The sequence below is a fragment of the Chamaea fasciata genome, unplaced genomic scaffold, assembly GCF_029207755.1.
Source record: "Chamaea fasciata isolate MVZ Bird 193981 ecotype frontalis unplaced genomic scaffold, bChaFas1.0.hap1 SCAF_2, whole genome shotgun sequence".
Classification (NCBI taxonomy): Eukaryota; Metazoa; Chordata; class Aves; order Passeriformes; family Sylviidae; genus Chamaea; species Chamaea fasciata.
Window position 1 is genome coordinate 43,605,980 of NW_027094087.1, and position 14,729 is coordinate 43,620,708.

The 14,729-nt window shown below is 41.3% G+C and overlaps 1 protein-coding gene across 1 annotated transcript in view; it reads right to left on the reverse strand.

The window, feature by feature from the left end:
• Positions 1-612: 612 nt before the first annotated feature.
• PSPC1 (paraspeckle component 1) overlaps positions 613-14,729 on the reverse strand; it is a 61,671-nt gene continuing 47,554 nt past the window's right edge. The window contains exons 7-10 of the transcript XR_010719358.1: positions 8,150-8,253; positions 5,305-5,416; positions 4,784-5,062; positions 613-4,177 (exon numbers count right to left, since the gene is read on the reverse strand). The gene's annotated coding sequence lies outside the window, so the exon portion shown is untranslated. The remainder of the gene's footprint in view (positions 4,178-4,783; positions 5,063-5,304; positions 5,417-8,149; positions 8,254-14,729) is intronic.

A 14,729-nucleotide genomic window follows, 5' to 3' on the forward strand; every position in this document is an offset into this window, starting at 1 on the left:
TGGTGCATATAAGAACTATTTAAGGTAATTACATGAAATCTTTTTTAAAGATCTTCTTCATTTGTAAACTAAAGTTTTCTACTTATTTTAACGTTTCTCTGTGAAATGCAGAACTGGCATATTATTGGAATGGGTAGAAATTACACTTTCAAATGACTGCATTAGGTTTAAATTGCTGAGGGCTGTGTTCTGGTTTAAAACCCCTCCTGTTCTGTCTCTCAGTGAGACACCAGTTATGCTTAGAGTGGTTCCCTTTAAACAGAGTTTAGTCTGCAGGCATGAGCAAAGACCTGTGAACAGGCTCAGTCCACAGAAGGGTCAAAGTCAGGTTCCCAGTTAAATCACTGCTTAAACCTGCTCTGGTATTAGAGAAGCAACTGGTAGTTTTACAGACATCTTAACTTTTGAGGTCTTAGGTGACATCTGGAATAACAAACACAAGCTGAAAATAGCAAACCAGAAAACTTGTAGCTACCTTCAGTGTCCAGGCAGTGGTTTTTGTAGACGAGAAGCTACATAGAGAATTTCAGATGTCCTCAGCCTGACAGATGACAGAACACATGTTGTCCTTTACTTCAGAAATTCAGTTCCTCAGTGCAAAAAGCTGCTATCTTTTTATTATTATTATTATTATTATTTTATTTAAGTAACCCATTTTATCAGATGACAGCAGTTTTGTAGTGGTCGTGTGCTGTAAAATATACATGTAATACTTCTGCATGGAGTATAGAATATTTTTCTTCATAAATCAACCAACATCTTGAAAGGTAGGAAAAACCAAACCGGATCGTGCCTTTGCTGTTCTAGTTGTCATGTGTAGTTTACATGCCACTATGTGCCTATTTTATTAGCAAAACTATTGTGCATAAATTCTTGATGATTTTGACTGCTCACCATCAAAATGGTGCAGCTGTATGAAGTATCCTTTTAAGAACTGTGACTTTTTTTAATATAAAGTTCAATTAACGAGTTTTTAATTTTTGGTTCTTGAAGCCTAAATCTTTCACATTTAAGAGATGCCAAATGAGTAACAAAGGACACCAATTTTGTGGAATGTCACATTAAGCTATATAAAACTAGAACAGCAGCATGACATACAAATACTCATTTCTGTTTTGATTTAGAATAGTTGCTTATGTTTTTGCACAGTATTGATGAAATCTTAACAAATGTGGGTTTTGAACAGACTTTTGATACCTCCACCTCTCTGAAATATGTCAGATACCTCACTTTGCTAAGTGTGAATTCCTGAGATGCACGAAAAGCACTGGCTGAGAATCAGGTATGTCGCTGCCAGCACTTGGGACTTTGTGTAGCTGAAATTTAGGTCACTGTGCATAACCCTGGATGATGCATAAGGAGAGGGGCCACTGGTGTTTCCTTATGCTGGAGTACCAAGTTTCATCTCCGTGGCTGCCCCTCGCAGTTACTCCGGTGCGGGACATGTGGCAGCACAGCGTGTGTGGGACAAGCTCGGTACAGCACCTGCCAGTGGGGAATGCTGGAGCTGCTCCAGGTGGGGATAAAAGGTGTTTTGAACAAATGTCCAAATGATAGAGATGCTGTTTAGAAACTGTTGTACAGTCTAACCTAAAAATGTCTAGTAATGCTCCAAGAGTTGATAAAGCAACTAGTTTGTTGTTTAGCTGTTGATTTGGGGGTCGTTTCGTTTTTTATCTTGAGACACTTGGGAGAGGAGGGATGAGTTCTGCAGAATATGGGAATGAAATCAGGGGTTCATGATGCTTTTATTAGGGATGGATATTTTGCAGCCATCTTCCTCTTTTAGTCGGCAATATAAATTCAGAATCCCTATTGAAGATGCATAAGAAGTGTACGAAAAGCTGTTTGAAGCTGGGTTTTGTCCGTTTTTATTGTAATGGTTTTATCCAATTGCTGAAAATGGTTTTGGTGGACAAAAGATGAAGTAGCTACAATAAAAGCAATTCTTTAGGCACTGTGGAGAAATACCTGTGAAGTACTTGCTCAGTTTCTTCTTGCTGCCACCAGCAAGGGCTGCAGCTGCAGGTCCCATGAACTGCAGTGGTAGCAAATGGTTCTGAAGGCTCAGGGTCCTTACCTTCACTGCTCCAGCACCAGTACTGCTGTGCCGGGCTTCTTTCACAGGTGCTGACAGTCAGTGAGTGACACAGCTAAACATGTCGCAGGTCTTCTGTGCTTTCCGCACCCATTTGCAAAAACACGATGGGTTTGGATCAGTCTAAATTTAAGAAACCTGTTCCAATATGGGGAAGAGACAGCACAGTGTTGCGCTGGCATCTTAGCCAGCCAGGACTGGTACCATATGGTACTGGGAAACAGCCAGTGTAATGTCATTCCTTGCGTTAGTCTGTCCAGATGGTGGCTGCCCAGGATCATGGGAGCAGTGATGACCCTGCAGGATGCATTGCTGTAGCAGTGCTGGAGTCCATAATGTTTTTCAAGAAGGCAAGAGAACTATAAAGGCTGTGTGTTTCTAGGCACTTTTAGCATAGGCATGTGCTGTAAGCCCATCACTGAATCCTGACACTTCAAAATTCGTGGTTTTCTGTGTCCCATGTAAACAAGAAAAGTATTTTTCGCCTTCTGAATGTGTCTTAAAATGTTCAAGTGAGGGGCAAAGACAAGTTTGGAAAAAACTACCTGAAAAGGACACCACACACTACAAATTTGTGCAGAAGTGAGGCAGCAGGAAAAATTAAGCTTAGGGTCTCCCAAATCTCAGATACCTCAAGTATAGCAGTCAGCAGGAAGGGACCAGGCAGCAGATAGTTCTTTTTGATTTCAAGTCACCTGTTTTTCCACAGCAAAGTCTCACCTATCATGTGTGGTAGCTACAAATGAATCTTTTTCCAAGACTGTCTGTAATACTTCCTACATGATCTGAAGTGTAAGGAACTCCTCTGATCAGTTACTGGTGGCAGTGGCGCAGTTACAGGAGAGAGGTCAGACCTTAGCATTGTCTCCCTCCTCTGCTGTGCCTGTTGCTCTTAAGGGAAGGCACAGCTCTGCTGCTGTGACAACCCAAACCCTGTGTACGGGAACTGAAGATATTTTCACATACCCAAGGAGATGAGGACCTGCTCCAAAACTGGATTCATTGCAGCTGTGTGGGCATAGGCCACCAGGGCTTGAGGGACAGGATTGCCCATGTGGTGACATCTCAATCTGTCATCTCAATTCCTCTCTCCGAGATGAATTTGGGAAGAAAGCCCTGTTAGGCCTGCTACAGCAACTGCATGTCTTAGATTGAACACAACCCTCCAGCTGGGGAGAGGGGAAGGTGCAGTTTGGGCCCCTCCCACCTGTAAAGGCTGTGCTGACAGAGTTCTTCTCAAAAAGGCTTTACAAAGTTGGGTGAGACAACTTGTATGGAAAAGCTTGCACAGGAGCTTTAAAGGCTTTGAAAGTTCCCTCACCTTCCTAGATCTGTCAGCTCTACCGTGTCAGAGAATAGTTCTTTCTGTGAACAGCAGGGTTATGATCCCTAAAACCACAAGTGAACCCCCAGACCAGGTCTGCTGCATCCACCCTTCCTGAATCCAAATGATTACCGGGAGGCCCCCAATGGTTCCCCAATGCAGGGAGTCCAGGTAAGTACAGCCACACATCACTGCCTTGCACTGTTTTTCTTAGTGGTATGGTGCAACACTTCCATGCACTGAAACAGTGATACAAGACTGCCACCTTGGCACCACTACCATGAGCCTGGCTCCACCGTCTCTATTCACTTCACTTACACAGCCAGATTAACAGGACCTCTTAACCCCCCCCCATCTCCTGTTCTCCAGCTGGAAAAACCCTGCTGCCTGGCCCCATGGCTCCTGTGCTCCAGTCTTCTGATTGCCCAGTGGATTCCATGGGACTTGTTCCCACATCTTCTTGGCTTCAAGATACCAGAACTGGGGCAGTGTTTCAGGTGCAGTCTCAGAAGTCCTGAACAGAGAGATTGCTCTTCTGGCCCCTGCTCAGCCATGATCTTCTAATGGAGCCCAGGATGTGGGTGGACACTTTCATCTTCATTTGTCCCTCAGGGCCCCAGACCAACCTCTGCAAAGCTGCTTTGCCAGCAGTCTGTGCCCAGGATCTACAACTGCATCAACTTAGTTCAGTTCCTGCTGCCAGGCTTAACTCTGTGAGGTTTCTGTCAAGCCTTCAATTCATGTCCACTGCCTTGCTGATTTCAGGAAATAGAAAATAAACATGCTGTTAGTAATTTAATTTGAAACAGTTTTACAATAGCTATATAAATTTTTAAAAACCCTGGTGATAAATTACAGGCCAGTGTTCACATCACATAAAACTAATTTTTCATTCTTCATTCATGGTTTTTCATCTTTTTATTGGACTACATTAAGACAGCAGGTTTTTGTAGCATAACTTCCTACTCAACCGTACAGACAGCTTACTGCAGCTGTAATCTCCCCTATGATTAACATTTCCTTCCAGTTCTTTTCAGCTGTCACTGGCTCATACCATTTTTGTCTAGGTAATTAATACTTTTGTGTTTGCCTAAACTTCTGCAGCATAAACACAATCCCCATTACTGCTTTTTCTTTAAACCCTACCACTTTCCTGTGTTTTTTCATATATTGTAGGGCTTGAAAATATTTTCATACTTTTTAAAGTCCAACAGCAATCATTTAATATATCATTTACTCTTATTATTCTTGTAGATTGTATGAACTTTAATCCTTTTACTGACACCCATTTCCCTTAACACTGATGTTTCTAGAAAGAAAATCTGCTTCGAGTGGAGTCTAGATGAAAAGGGCATCAGTACCTCAGTTACACATCAAAGTAGGCCAACATCAGCTCTACTCTGAAATGCTGAACTGGCACCACCTTCTGTGCCAGAGGCTGAAGACAGTAACATCACAAAAGCTGTAACTTGTCTCCTCATGTAGGAAGAGGTCTTGGAGCTCACAAGCAGATGTATTCACATTCTTCTCATGTCTTTTTCAAGCTGAGGTATTGATGGAGGACACACCACCTCCAAGCTGAGTCCTTTTGTATCATTTCAAACAGCCCTTTTCACTCAGGTCTCACAGGTCCTGCCTTTCTGCAAGCAGAGAGAAAACAGCTTAACTGAGAATGACCAGTTTGTCCTTCTTCTACCTTCAGCCAGGTGTGACAGAATTAGTTACTGTTTTATTAGATAACAGCATTATTTGTGTGCCCAAGAGCACAGAGAGATAAAAAGAAAGACATACACACATTAAGCACAAAAATAGTACTAACTGAAAACTGAGTAAAAATGTACCATTACAGGACTTCTAACAGGCGACAACATTATATTCTCACCTGGATTGTCCGTGCAACTCCAAGGTGCAGAGCAGCATTTTGCACATCATCACAATGTAACAGCTGTCTTCAGTTCTGAGGCTGGGCAGCCACCAGCAGCTTTCATTGAAACCTAATGCATTCAATGGAGAGAAACATTTCCAAGATATAAGTATGATTCAGGCTGAGGAGTTACAAGAGACACTCGAGTGATAACTTCCTTTGAAAGTGTGCTTCGTCATCAAAGTGGAGCACTTAAGAAGACTCAAATGGCAAGTAACAGGGCAACACATCAGCAAATACAGCTGGATAAAGAGCTGAAAAATGCTAGCAATTTTTCAGACAGCCCTCCCTCCCCCCCCAAGGTTACCTGGAGCTCCCTCTGTTCAGGAAGCCCAGGAGCAAGCACCCTGGCACAACACTTAACACAGTTTCATTAGGCCATTGCACTTTGTCAGCCAGGTTCACACTGCAGTCTGAGGTCCACACACAAGTGACGGAATGGTGGAAAAGAATAAAGGTTTTTATCACTTCACTGAGACAAGGAGTTGTTATTTAGCCAGTAAAAGGAACACTTGTATCTCCAAAGAACCTTGACCATCCTTTTTTATCCCTCACAGGAAGGAAACTAAGCTGACAGAAAAATTCTGAGATGCCTGGGAAACCTGCCAAACACTGAGGTTCCCAAATGGCTCTCATGCACAGCAGCACTCTCATATGTAGTGACAACCAAGACTGAATTTCAGTTGCTACATGGTCAAGACAAAATGTCCTCTGGATAAAAAGAAAAAAAAATCCACCTGAATCAAACTCTGAAAAAATTAGGCATTTTCTGGTTTACTACTACTATTCTGACAAAGAGCTTTAGCTGGTTGGGTTTTTTTTTGGATTTTGTGAGTAAATGCTTGTAGCTTGCTTATTTCCATAGTCTGGTTTATATTACAAATCATTGTGTGATAATTTTTATACTGTAATTTTACTACAACTAGAAAATAATGGGACTCCTAAGTAAAGGGCAAAAGCAAAACCACAAAACAAGGTGTGCAACAACTTTCCCACCTCCTCAGTGCCCCTCCAAGACCATGACAAGGGTCCAGGTTAGGGAACACAAACTGGACAAGTCACATGTGCTGAGCCTGATGGGATGCTCCCATGAGTGCTGAAGGAGCTGGCTGCTGGTGTTGCAAGGCTACTCTCCATTGCTGACAAAGTGTGGCAACTGGGAGACGTGTGCAAGGACCAGGGGAAAGCAACAGTCACTTCAAGAAGGGCAGGAAAGGACTGGGGTAACTACAGGCCCTGGGAAGGTTATGGACCAACTACTCCAGAAAACCATTTCCAGACCAAGAAGGGCAAGAAGGTAAGTGGCAGTAGTCAGCATGGATGCTGCAAATTCTTAAGGATCCCAACTGGAGAGCCTCTCTGGTGGGTGACCAGTTCAGTGGATATGGGCAGAGTGGATATTGTCTGTCTTGGCTTAGGAAATCTTTTGACACTGCCATAGTATCTCCAAGTTACCATTTTTGATCCTGTCATCATACTGACAGACTAGTGACAGGCTCAGTAAGTGGACCATGAAGTGGACTAAAACCTGGCTGAACACATGGGCCTAGAAGGTTGTCAGTGGCATGAAGTCCTCTTGGATGTGAGTGAATAGCAAGAGTATCCCTGTACTAAGGCCAGTCTTTTTCCAGATCTTCATTTCTGCCCTGGTTGATGGGACAACACATCATCCAGTCTGCAGGTAACACAAAGCTGAGAGGAGTGGCTGCTAGGCCATGGTGTCATGCCACCATCCAGTGATCTCTCAACTGACTGGAGAAATGGGCTTACAGGATGTCATGAAATTCCAACAGAAGGAAATGCCAAATCCTGCACCTGGGCAGAAATAATCCCAGACACCAGGCTAGGCTGGAGGCCAGCTTACTTTTGCAGGTAAGGACATGGTGGCCCTGGTGAACACCAAGTCCAAGAACCACCCTGAGCAAAGAGCACAACCTGGCCACAAAGGCAGCCAGTGGCATCCTGCTTTACAAAGGAAGTTGCCAGCACATGGAGAAGGATGATCATCTGGTCTGAACCCCTGCCATGGACTGGGACACCCTTTCCATGTGATTACGAAACAGATGAATTGGTCTGGTCCTTTATATATCCAAGTCTCTTATTTACTGTTAACACAACTACTGAGACAGCTCTGAGTCCTTTTGCTAAGCCAGAAATACACAGGAGAATTAACACGAGTTTCTCTTGCTTTACCAGTAGAACTTCCACGTCTTGGTCAAATCCCACCAGTGTTTATGTATAAAAATAACTGGTATTTTAGAATTTTTAAATTGAACTTAGCTGCATAGAACTCCTTTTAAAACCTTGCTATCTGTCAGCCCCACTGAGATGCTCCCCACAGTCAGGGCAGATGGCACTACACCCGTGTGCACGCAAACCAAACTGTGCCCTGGGCTTCCCAGAGCACATGGACACCACCTTCCAGACCAGAGCCCTCTGATTAATTAACAGCCAAAGACTGTTTAGAATCAGTAACTACTGTGTTGGTTGTACAAGCCAACAGGATTCTGAGTGCAATGTACCAGTAACATGCAGGAGCTCAGACATAGCATCATATTAATGTGGCACTCTGGGGTTTGGACAGCTCGCCAGAGCTTGAGCTGACTGCTAGAAGCTGTGTACATGTGCTTGAAGTCCTTCAAAAACATAACACACGGCAGGAATTATGCCACGACTTGTATTATCTGAAATCAAGTATTACTTGAAGTGTAGAAGCACAACTACATCAAATCACAAATCTGAACTAAGAGTGGGGTACCTATTTCAGTAACTGCTGGATAAAGCCATATACCTTAATACGTACCTTGTACTAAAACCTGGTTTAGGAGTCCCTTTTGTCTGCGTAAGATAGCAGAAGCGTTCTGCACAAGCCAGTCTTCATCTGCATTTTAAGATTTTAATAGTAACCTAAAAAATAAAGAGACAGTAAATAACTGACATTTCAAGCAAAAGGGAAAAACGCAGTAGCTTCTCTTTTCAAACACCCATTACATATGGAGTAATAAACCATGAAAAAAACTTCCCATTACCAGAAAAAAATCCATTTATTCTCTACCCATTCTTTCCACTTGGCTGTTTCTCCACAGATTTTTAGTACCCGAGCAGTTAAACAACAGCTGCTCTAAGAACATTAACAAGTTCCTAGATTTTCATATTTCTGCTTGGAGTAGATTAACTGCAGTTCTGCTCCAAAGAGCCCCAAGTCATTTCTCTTTGGCGGTTTTCTAAAACATACGTACTTCATGTGACAGAAGACATTCTACATGTTGTCTTCTAGGCCTGCCAAGGCACATGGCGAAAGTGGCATTTCATCCTTCTAATATTAGTGCCACTAAAGTGATCAGGATCCCTGCACACAACACTGAGTCATTAGTGACACTTGAGAATCAACAGCACTCACTGCAGTCTCCTCTGTCTGCAGTGTGTTGTTGTACATTGTTAACTAGGGGCAAAGTTATCTATCAAAATAATACAACTAAACTGAGCTGGAGTAAAATGTCCCACTTTATAATAACATCTCACAACAGAACTGCATACTAGTACCATTAAAATAGAGTTTAATACTACAAGCATTAGAAATTGATGCAAAAGTTTAGGACCTCCATAATTTTACAACTTCTGCAATAGATCTGCTTGCATTTGCAGTAGGTGCAGTTAGAAGAACAGCTAGTCAATATTATTCCTACTACATTTACTAATTAATAATTAAATTATTGTAATTTTATTAAAAATGCCTAAAAAGAAGTGTTAACAGGGGTATCCATCTTGCGCAGTGTGTGTCTTCTCATAGAGCAGACATGCAAAACTATCCAAAGTGTTTAAAATTCAGCAGCTCCATGCCCCAGCCATTCAGGCTTCAAAACAGCTCTCATCTGTAGGCACGTTCCCTCCTCCCAGAATTAAAATCACCTCTTCTCCATAAGTGCCTCCAAATTATAGTAAGATGTGAACACTGCAATGTTTGATAGGCTTAGCGTAATCCCTTACTCAGGCACAGAAACGCATTGCAGAGCCTGAGAGCCCTAATGAAATGTCTACAGAGAAGACTGCCCGGAAAGGTCCTGATGACAACAGCACAGAGGGGTAGAGAACTCCCCATACTCTCAGGTAAAGACTTGTTAAAACAATTTTCCAACATCTTGAGGTCCTGTTTGATGATCATAAAAGTTAGCACACCCTGGAAAGTATTACAGAAAGAATTCCTTTGGAAAGCCACACACAGGTTGCACCTTTCAGGCTAGCTTCACTTTAGGAACAGTCCCAAAAAGCAATTCAAGAAGTGACATACGTGTAAATTGCAACACACAACCACAAACATTTACAATAAAGGTAACATTTACCTTATCAGGCACAGCTGAAAACAGGCTGAGACTCACAGCTCAGAATAAACAGTTTTAAACTTGGCATGATTTAATGTCTGAGTCCTATTAAATCAATTCTCCCATTTGGTTCCTTTTTATCTTCCCCCCTCCCCCCCCCCCATGGTGAAGCTTGCTATCTATCACATTTCAAAAGTTCAGTTATCTATTCTATCTGCACCAGATATTCAGCAAGATAGATACTTTCTTCCTAAAGCAGAAATGACAGCACACAGCCCACTAACCCTTTCTAGCTAGAGCTGTAACTCTGCAAGTGTTGATACTACAATCATTTAGCAAGTCAAATGCAGTAATAGTTGTAGTGATGAACATAGGGAGCTGGCTGGAACTGTCATGTGGACAAATGTTACTGTCCTGAGACATCTCAACATGGTGAAATTAAGGCAGCTATTGATAGGTATGTACCTATCTAACAGGAAGGCTAAAACTAAAAACTGCACATCTTTCAGTCTGTATTTCAATATGGAAAAAAGCAGTGATTAGTTTCTCCCTTTTCCCCCCTTATCAAGAAAGCCAAAGCATCATGGCCTAACCCAGTCTCTCCAGTTTCTGTAAGTGACAGTGTATATTGATTTCTCTTTCTTAGCCACACAGGTTTACTGAAGAGAAAGCAGTGAGCCATATTCTTGGCAATCAGGAGTTATTAGTGACAAAGCTGTAGCCAAATAATTATGGTGTTTTTGATGACAGGCTCTAAAACCACCAGTAAGACTGCTGGGAGTATTAAAATGTGTATGGTTTTTACTAGGAATGTGCCTCTGCACTATTTATTCACGATTCCCTCTCTTCTAAGATCATTCCAACCTCTTTACCCTATATAAACCTATAGAAACTCTACTGTTTATGATTAGCAGTAATTTGTTTGTTAGATCTGCATGTATCCAAGCAGCCAGTGATGAAAAAAGTGATTTCTAAGAGTGAACTGGAACACAACAGAAAGTTGTTTTCAAAGTAAGAGACGGAATTTTCATTCATATGATAATGCTCTTCTTTAAATTAAAGTTCAAAGTGGGTATGGTGCCAAGCAAAATGAATCCGAAATAGTCTAAAAGGCTAACAGCATGATAAACATGCCTGGAGAGAAGAGAGGCATCACACACGAACTGATACTGTGCATATATTGTGTCATTATGAAGGCAAATTGGAAACCACCTCCGAAGTGCACCTATCTCAGGTAACGCATACTCAGCGTGGCAGGGTATCTCCAGCTGTGCGGGACAAGCTCCAGGCTGCCAGCGCTAATTCAGAGCAGGAACAGCTGTGACACTACAACACTGAAGGACATTTCACACATTTACCTTGCACACAGATGCGCGGCAGCTTCACCAGCTTGACTGACAACGGGGTTTATGGCTTGGTTGCGGGTTTTTTGGTTTTCGTTTTTTTAATTAATAAGATTATTGGTGACTACTGTAACAAAGACCTTCCCCCCTAAGTTTCCCCTTTATTTTAGGTCCACTGAAAAAAATTACCTAGCAACACACAACAGCAGCACAGGTAAATTTTGACTTCCACTGAAGTGACCGTATAGCATTTTGCACCAGCAGGCACAGGTATGATTTTGAGTAGCAGAACCACTATCCAGCACACAGAAAGAAGAACTCCAATGCCGAGCTGTTCTCAGGAAAACACACAATCCCTTGTGGCCACTTATTTGGGGTTTCCACAGGGAACCCGAGATGATCCGCAGAGCTGTGTTCATGTTTGCATTTGTTCAGGCTTACCTATCAAAAGGTAACAGATAACAGTGTTGGCTGCTGACATACTAACAAAAGATATAGTGCTAGACATTCTTAAATGGTCAAGCAATCCTATCCTCCCCATTCTTCTCTTAGTTTTAACTTTTGTCTGGCCAAACCTGCTCATCGTAATTATGAGTAGTCCCTGCTGAGGACAATAAAACCATCAGAGACTAAATCATTACCTGGCATCACTGCATAGCTGCCAGGGATTATAGGTGACAAACTGCAACATAGTTTTTCTCAATCTTGTGTTTGTCAAATTCTCTTAAAAACTGCATATACTTGCAGAGAAGTAGAAGCAAGCAAGCAAGCATTTAAGGGAAAAAAATATTACCAAATTAGGGCTCAAAGGGAGAATTAAGTTCCTAGAAGCAAAAGGGAAAACACTGCTTTAGCTCACCCAACATGGCATTTAATTTCCTTTGCAAGATTATTACAAATATTTTACACCCCATTTCACAACTTTCAAGTTACAAGGTGTAAGGTACCTGAAGTTAGCATGTTACACAGAATGAGGAATGTGAATGCAGTAATATTCCTCTTCTGGGATCAGATTTCAAAAGCGAACAAATGGTGGCAGTTACTAGTAGCCAGGCAATGAACCCATGCCAGTGACAATCTGCGATCAAGGGACATTTGTTTGTTTTGCTTGGATTGCAAATCTTCACCATACAGAAATTAGATGATTTCTTCAGTGTTTAGGGAATGATGAGCATTCTGAAAGTATTTAAACAGAAGACACAGACGTTTTCATCTGCACAGCTTCAGCAAGGTCTGAACTCAAAGATACTAAAATGTGTAAGACCTTCATAAAATTAATAAAAATTGTTCATTTGCAACTCATTACATTCCTAGATGCAAGACACAATATCATAAAAGTGGTGTGTATATATATACACACATATTATATTTTTTGCAAAATTTTGTGCACTGTGAGGCAGTAGTCCAAGTAATTAAGATAATCCTGTATGAAACAGCAACTAAAATCTGTATTCTTTAATACAGCCCCCTCCCCTACATGACACTCCCATTTCAAGTTGAGGAACCTGCAGCACCAGAATAGCTGGCTCATCAGTGATTTCCATAATTACCCATTTTACAAAAGATGTCATTGAAGCAGCAGAAATATCTTTCAATGTTCAGATTTTTACTTTCAATGACTCTGTTTATGAGGAGCAACTTGGAAAAACGCCCAAGTAAGGGTGTAATTTTCTCCATTCACAACTCCCATGACACATTACATGGACGTGAAGTTCTGAGCATTTTGTGATACTTTATCATGAACAGCTAAAAAGTACAAAACTGTTGAGGGAACAAGGGAATAACCTTTAACCCTCATCATCTCTTTCACCTAGAAATGATGTACAGAAGTGACTTCACAAAGAAAACTTAAGAATCCTGACTATGAAAAGCATCTGAAAATGCTGCACTTGGCACTGGAAGCTACAGTTAAAATTTCACGATAGTTCTGCCAGGTTTTGGAAACTCTGAAGTCACCTATTACAGAAACAGATTCAGAAAAGTCTGTTGTAAACAAGACATTAAACCAGCATAGCTAGCACAGAGTTAATGAGGATCAGTACAGTTCTACTACTTGAGAGAAGTCAGGATACCATTGTGCTACACACAATGCAAACAAATTTACACTTATGCAAGGAGTTAAGAAAACCACTAAGATTTTTGCAATGTTTGAATAGGCATACTTCTATTAAGACTGATTTTTTTTTTATTTCAAAATAATTTAAAATTGTTTTAAAGTAGCAAAAATGTGTATATGCAAAGCCTAAGAGACAGTGTTCTCATATCTTACTTTTAAGACTACAGAAAATCAGCTTAAGCTTTGTATTCTAGAAAAATTCTTATATAGTGATGACCTCACTAGTTTGAGGATATTTTGGATCTTCCAAAACCTATGGGTGATTCTAGTTTCACACAAAACTTCCTGTACTGTGCATAGTACATTTTTCTCTAATTTTCTCTATTTTTTCTCTAATTCCTAAGGAACTGTGAAACTCACTAATACACAGCTTCTGAAGTGTTTGCAATTCTGTTCTACAGAACTTCACACAGTGCTCCCCATTCCCTCCTGTAAGGTTCCTTACCTGTCATTTTTGCAGCAGGTGCCAAGTTAGGCCAGTGTCCTAACCTCCTCTTCCAAAATAATGACAGCAGAACTGATTATCTTTGTGGGGCTAAAATCTCTGAAGCCGTTAAGACTGGGCTGGGGAAGGGCAGGGCAAGACGTGGTCACACAGTCTTTATTAAACGACAACTCATTCACTCCGAGAGCTTTCATCCTTAACATGCTTCATTTGAAAATGTAAAATTTAACAATACTACCCAGTACATACATCTACATGGAAATGAAACCTAGTAAGGAAGGATTCAAATACCTAGGCATGTAATAGGGTTTAACTGTTAATTAATTCATATAAAGTTTAATAAATTCAAAGCTTTGCTTAGATGACAGAATTATGGACATGTTAATGTCAGAATGGATCTCTAGAGATCATCTGGTCCTCAGCTCAGGCAGGGCCACCTAGAGCCAGTGCCCAGGACTACAACCATATGCCATGTGGCATCTCCCCAGAATGGAGACTCCACAACCTCTCTGGGCAGCCTGTGCCAGTGCTTGGACACCCCTCACATTAAAAATGTTTCCTGATGCTCAGAAGTAACCCCGTGTTTCTGTGTGTACCTGTTACCTCTGGTCCTGTCAAAAGATTTGTTATTCTTTGTGCAATTAAGTAATTTCCTTCCAGTACTAACTCTACTGGGTGACAACATCCATTTCAGTTTACTTTATAACAAATACAGAATACCAACTTCTGGCTTCCACCATAATAAAACCGTATTTGGTAGAAAACAGAAAACCTTACATTAGATTTGAAATACACAGGAAAAGGAATCTGTATTTCAAAACAAAATCAACAAACAGCATTAAAAAACTGCAGGGTATCCTGCAAATGTTCTACCCTATGTTGGTACACCTGACATAGACTTACCTGTTTCTGAAAAAACCCACAAGGCAATGTTGAATAAAGGAACCATTTCTCTATTTGCTACTCTTGTACTGCCTGGCAGGCTGGGACTCAAAACTTGGCTTTTCGTCCTTTCCCTGCACAACTGGACATATTGCTGATGTTGCACTATCAGGATTTATTTCAGCTTTATACTACCATAGAATGCTGTAAATTCTATGTACAGCATTCCTTATTTTAGCAGAAGTCACTACTAACTGGAAGATAATGCTATTCTTCCT